The sequence below is a fragment of the Sinocyclocheilus rhinocerous genome, unplaced genomic scaffold (genome assembly GCF_001515625.1).
Source record: "Sinocyclocheilus rhinocerous isolate Xijiao unplaced genomic scaffold, SAMN03320098_v1.1 scaffold3609, whole genome shotgun sequence".
In the NCBI taxonomy this organism is placed as follows: Eukaryota; Metazoa; Chordata; class Actinopteri; order Cypriniformes; family Cyprinidae; genus Sinocyclocheilus; species Sinocyclocheilus rhinocerous.
The window spans coordinates 145842-152346 of NW_015641122.1; the positions used below are offsets into that span (position 1 = coordinate 145842).

Below are 6505 nucleotides of genomic sequence, written 5' to 3' on the forward strand. Positions count from 1 at the left end.
CTTTGACTGACAGCAAGAGGCCAGCACCGTTAGCAATTAAAAACTTTAATTAATCAGAGCTATTTAAAGATGCCCATTCATCCCCCTTGGCAGGCGCACAGACGAGAACGAAAGATAAACGACAAAGCTCTCCCCCCTTCCCCTCCCTCTTCTTCCTCCCCTTCATCTCTGCACCTCTCTCTCTCATGCCTCCATTCAGTGAACTAAAGCTGGTCTGCATGACCAGAAGGACTCATTATCAGCAGTGTGAGATTTCTACGGCTTAATAAAGTAACTATATTAATCTTTAAGAGCTAATCTGAATCACTGGAGGTCTGTAATTTGTGATGCTTATTAAAGCAAGCACAACTATTACTATAGCTCATGCTTAGGGTGAGAGATCTGAACAAATCGTTTGTGCTACAGATGTGAAAATACTTCAAATGGTGCGGCTTTGTGGAGGAGAGGTGTGTTATTTTTCCAATCGATCAAACGTACGATTTTTACCTGGTGGATGATAAAGCAGGTGAAAGAATCCTACACTGATGGAAAGAACCGAGACATATCTAGAGACCATATCAAAGAGATTGTGGGTGGACTCTTTTGACAACCTAGCAACCATCCAGAACTCCCTAGTAACCAACTATCCGTCAGCACTGTAGCATGCAGCACTCATATTTTCTAAAGGAAATTTAGTTGCTACCAGTTCAATAACTGGAGCACTATAGTTAGCCACCTTTAAGAATTGTAGAGCAAATATTTTTAAACGGGTAACATGCACTTAATCTTTTTTAATTGGGATTTTGTCACAAAGCAATGGTCTTGATTGAGAGGTCTCTTCAGCTTACAGGAAAACACTCTGGGGTCAAAACACAGTATGTGGGCGGTTCATCATTTACTGGCTGTCATGACTCTCAAATGGGACGTATAGTGACTGATGCCCTCAAAGGCTGATTTGTGCTGCCCTGTGCATAGCACGGCTCAACAGAGCATCCTCTTTTATCTCTGCTCCCTTTAAACAGGGACTTCATGATGAAACTAGTTTTTAAACTTTAATCAGCATTGTTAGGCGGCAAAGTAATTGCTTGTTTTGTCGCAACACTCAGTAATGAAAATGAGGGTGATATTGTTCAAACGTGAAAACATTGGCACTGAAGAGACAGATGCATCAAGAACATTGTGAAAGGTCAACCGTTAATCTTAACACAAAATCTGTGATTCTACCTAATCCATTAATTACATTTTACCTGCAAGCTACATGGGAAACATAAAAGCCTTAATGGCACTTTCAAACTAGCTGAAATGGAAATGAAAACTTCACAATTTCCCTAATTTAAATAGGACAGACAAACAGACAGAAAGACAGACAGACAGAACATTTACAATAACTGCGTTGGTTGAACTGCAGTACTGAAGGATAATGTTTGTATAGTGCTGTACACAAGTGCCTCATTCTCTAGTTAGAAGACTAATGTTGTGTGAAAAGAACATTCAAGAGCTCTCACAAATGTTCAGATAGGCAATTCCATCCCTGAAAATATTCAGCCACTGTGCTACGAACACAAAGCGGAAATTGGTCCTTTGAGAAGCTGTAAACAAACCACTCAGACATATATACAGTTACCGTATGACAATACAAGCAGAAGGGCAGCCACAAGTGTGACATCAAATACATCAAACATTTACACATAAAGAGCATACATGGACACACACACACTTACACACCTCATCACCACCAGCAGCTCACTCAGTGAGTCACACATGCTGACAAGGAAATGGACAAAACAATTCATCGATCTCCCTTGGGAACGGCCTCTGTCATGCTCATATTTCTACTCTTTAGTATATGTCATGTTAAATCAATATTTTGAGTGCTCATGTGCCATGTTTTATTGAAGTTAAAATCATTAGTCGTTTATAGATTATACACCAGAGTAATACATGAAACCTCCAGACTAGACGTATCAAAATTGTACAGTAAAAACATAATTTATCATTCCATTAACTGAATGCAGGTATTGCCTCCTTACAGATTTGGCTGTTATTCCATCTAAGTGTAAATAATTCTTGCTGCATGAGCAACGTTCAATAAACACAAACCTTGGGGCCATATACAGTCTCTAGCACAAATAACCTTGCTGTAAAACTTACAAATATTATAATACTGTGGCATCTTACTCATCCTGATATCAACTGCACTGCAAAAAAATAATTTTCTTAATCAGGATTTTTGTTTACAAGTAAGTTTTATTTAATTATTTATTTCTTATATATTTCTTGAATTAGGTTTATTTTTCCTACCCCATTGGGTAAATACTTATTTCTTTTGTTTTAAGCATAAATCTTGCTAAATGAATTTTTAAATGTGGATTTATGCTTAAAACAAGCCATATATATATATATATATATATGCACCAATTAAAGTAAGTTAAATACATTTAATTTATATTAAATTTCATTAAATTTGTTAATTTTATTGAATTAGTTTAATGACTTACATGTGATATTAAATTTGTAAATTAATCTTTGATTTTTAGATATTTTCACTAAAGAAGAAGACAAAAATACTTAAGAAAATTAGGTTTTGCACTGTGTGAAGTCCCTGAATGATAAGAAAATCAAATCAGCTGTTATATGTATTTTTTGCTGAGTACAGAATAATCTTGAATGGTGGAGCTGATGTTTTATGTATCTGCTTTTATGAAGTGCTGGTCTTGCTCTTACCAGTGAAAGAGTGATGGTTCCAGTGGTGGGGTGGCTTATCTTTGTGAAGAGCCTGTTCCCCAGAAACCCCTTCTTTACCAGAGACCTATCAGTTTCAGCCAGGTTGGCACAGTGTAATGGTAAAACTGACCTTTAATGTGTTTTCTAGAGTAATGTTAAAGCATACAAATGAAGTAACACACTGCCTGAGGAGCAAACAAAAGAGACACAATAAAAGCACCACACAACACAATGAAAACACAAAGAAATTCAAATAGCATGTCAAAAATTGATGCTTTAAGATAATTTCAATTAAAACCACTGCAAATGACTCGAGTGCATATACAGTAGAAAGTCACAAACCTTCTTGAAAATGAAGAGCGCGATTTCTCTTCACTAGCGTCAAACAATTACGACTGTTTTCAAACATGTTTCTCAAACACTCCGCGCCCCGCCTCAAACTCACGCCATTGCCCGCGTTTAGCAGCCGTTTAAGTGTCTGAAACCAGCAGCTAGCAGCGGCCAATCGCGTGACTGGCATTCGCGTCTCAATCCAGCAGCAGCCAATCGCGTGACTGAAGCAAAACTCCCTAATGTGATTGAAATCAGAACTATATTATTATTATTATTATTAAATTTTATAAAGTGTGGCAATGTTGTTATGTATAAAATGAAATAATTGAATTGTATAAAATGTATACAGTCAGTCCCGAATAATTATAATTATTTGAAGCTTATTCATCCACAGGAAATTCGCAATGAAGCATTTCTTTGGATCTGTAATTGTCTCATATTTTTCACCCCTCATCAGCACAGAACCAAGGAAATTGCAACTTTTTTTAACTAATACATTTGTAAAATGTTCATAAAATACTTTACATTATTAGGCTACAGATGAGTTTAATGCTTCTTTATGTAAGAATGCATGCATGCAGAGTATGTTTGTTATGCATTACAGTAGGCTGGTGTCAGTTTATAGCAGATGAAAGTGAAAATACTCTGGTATACCTCCAACCTACTTAGCCTTACTTAGAATGGGTTTTCATGTCAGCACATTAACAACAGCTGCTTTATTGAATAGGCCAGCCATTATCTTCCTTTTCAAGACTACAAAGTGGAGACCAATTCCAGTTAAGTATGTGTTCTGACGCAACATAGGGGACGAGGAAGAGGAACGGCCCGGATAATTGGGTTAATTGCAAAAAGCATGCAATTAGCTCTAATTGCAGTATAACTATGGCTGTATTCAGAGGTAGGCCTACTGATTCACTGCAGAGTAGCTATAGTATATCTTTAACAATGTCTTCTAAAAATCGGAAGCAAGATATGTGCGACAAAAAGCATTTATAAAGGTCTATCAGATGTCATGTTTTGGGCAGATAATGAGATGTGATTTTTAAAAACTCCTCAGGGCTCTGGACAGTGGACACAAGGGAATCAAGAAATGGAGTCACAGGAAACCTGGTATCAAGAATCCAAGACATCAGACCTCCGCTGTGTCCCAATTTGCATATCTGCCCCAAATAGTATGCAAGATCAGGATGTTTCTGTCTCAAACATAGTATTTTGAAAACAGTATTCCAAAGGTGAACTGGGAAAAGTGTTTGTGATGGTGAGGTGATGAGGACAGCAAGAGCTGTCACAGACATTTTAAAATGTTTAAACCTGAAAGTAATAGGCCTAATTAATTTAATGAGTTTTACATTTACATTTACTTTTAGTCATTTAGCAGACGCTTTTATCCAAAGCGACTTACAATTGAGGACAATGGAAGCAATCAAAATCAACAAGAGAGCAATGATATGCAAGTGCTATAACAAGTCTCAGTTAGCTTAACGCAGTACAAGTAGCAAGGTTTTTTTATTATATAATAAATAAAAAGAAAGCAGATAGAATAAAAAAAGAATAGAGCAAGCTAGTGTTAGAAGCCTTTTTTGTTTTTCATGTTAGTTTTCATGAATTATCATATATGTGCGTATATGTGAACATAAACAGTGCATGACAAGACAATTTTATGATGTATTAGATACCAATAGCCTACTGGGGCACGTTTACTGATTTCAAGTCAGAATTTGTTCCCACTTGGAATAGTGCAACAGAACTTCAGAGTTTTACACAGTATATTAAAACATAAATATGTGTATATTAATTAATGATCTTATTGCATGATAACCGAATCTATTTAGAGACAGGAGTCTTTTTCCTCTTGATACATATACACCTACAAAACAAATGCTGTTTTCTGAGCATCAGACAGACTGTCGGATGTCAGATATTAAATACAAGCATCCACCATCTGGACTGAATGGAATGTAAAATTTCTAGCTACTGACACATAAACTAGCCTATTTTTCTATCAGCAGTGTAGGCCTAATACATAGCCTATTTGTCTGATGAGGCTGATTTACAAGATCACAGCATGTAAGAGAATTTGTACTAGTTGGTTGCACATTTGCATATGTTTAGATTTGGCGCCCTCTAGACAAGCACTGATGCTGAACCTGTGGAAGAAGCTCAGTGATTCTTACAGATTTCACAGCTGAGAATAATTTCTATAAAGCGCATTATGTCCCTCCCAATTCAGTCAGTAGCCTATAGCGAACATAACCTGGCCTGTTGACTGATGCTTCATCAAAGAACGGTTTATTTAGGGGGTTTGTACATTTATAGAGAGCAAAGCAACGTTTTTGTTCATTCATACACGCATATTTTCGTTTTTGTGTTATAACATTATTAAAATATTTAAGAATTTAAATCATTTAATAGTATAGCAATGAGTCGTTCGTATACATGTTGATTTATTTATATTTATTTATTATTTTTTTATTATTGCTGTACAGTTTGCGACAAGGAGGGAACAGCTGGAGAAAGATCAACTGCATTGCGAGTCTTCAGTCACAGGCTGTAAGCTGAACCCTTAAGAATACTAATATAAACGCTGAAGGGTTCAGCGTATTCAGTAAGTTGTCAAATATAGATATTTTGACACGTTCGTTTTACAATCTGTGGGCTTTTTATATAATACTTGCCAGTTGTCCCATTCAGATCACTCTTGGAGATTTGTCAGTTACTTCCAAGAACTCTCGGAAGCCTTCCCTAATAAATCACTGAGCCACGAGAGGTCGTGATTTCACCGTTCAAGATCTATTATAGTCTACACTACTTAAAAGCTTTTTGTGCAGTATGGAAAAAAACACCAATATTCAAGGTACACTTATTAAGTAGAATAATGAGCAGCAGAGTAATATAGATGTGTAAAGATTCTGAAGCAACGCAGTGGCGTTAAATACAGAGGTTGTTTTACGACTGATTTATTATTCAAATAATGTCTGTGGTTAACAGTACTTGAACAAAGTTTCATTTTAATAACCCATCATAAATCCCCCTCCCCCTCCCTATTTAGCGCTATTTATAATAGTAAATGTAAACTTTACGAGGAAGTCTCGATGTTGCTGCATTATTAAGTCAGTTGACATATGAGTATTCACTCCAGAGAGGATGAAATCCTATTGACCACAGCTGCCACTTTATGACAATTCCACTTAACAGCAACCTCTTATTACCAGCAGGCGGCACTTGTTAGCTATGGAAAACAATGGTATTATGATCAACATGTGAAATCAATGTGTTGATTTTAAGACCCTATTATTTTTTTTATTATTATTATTATTCATTTTTATTTTTGCTTACAAAATGTATAATAGTATGGATGTAATATTTTAGTTGCTACTAAAAATCAACATTTCCTCTCAAAAGGTCTACGAATTGCCTAAAAATCTTTCAATTGAGAATTTCACCAAAAAGAAATAAACAGGACATCATG

At 36.0% G+C, this 6505-nt stretch overlaps 1 long non-coding RNA gene across 1 annotated transcript in view; it reads right to left on the reverse strand.

Moving 5' to 3' along the window:
• LOC107754722 (uncharacterized) overlaps window positions 1–3178 on the reverse strand; it is an 11128-nt gene extending 7950 nt beyond the window's left edge. The window contains exons 1-2 of the long non-coding RNA XR_001641613.1: window positions 3046–3178; window positions 2704–2888 (exon numbers count right to left, since the gene is read on the reverse strand). This is a non-coding gene — a long non-coding RNA (uncharacterized LOC107754722). The remainder of the gene's footprint in view (window positions 1–2703; window positions 2889–3045) is intronic.
• Window positions 3179–6505: the final 3327 nt, after the last annotated feature.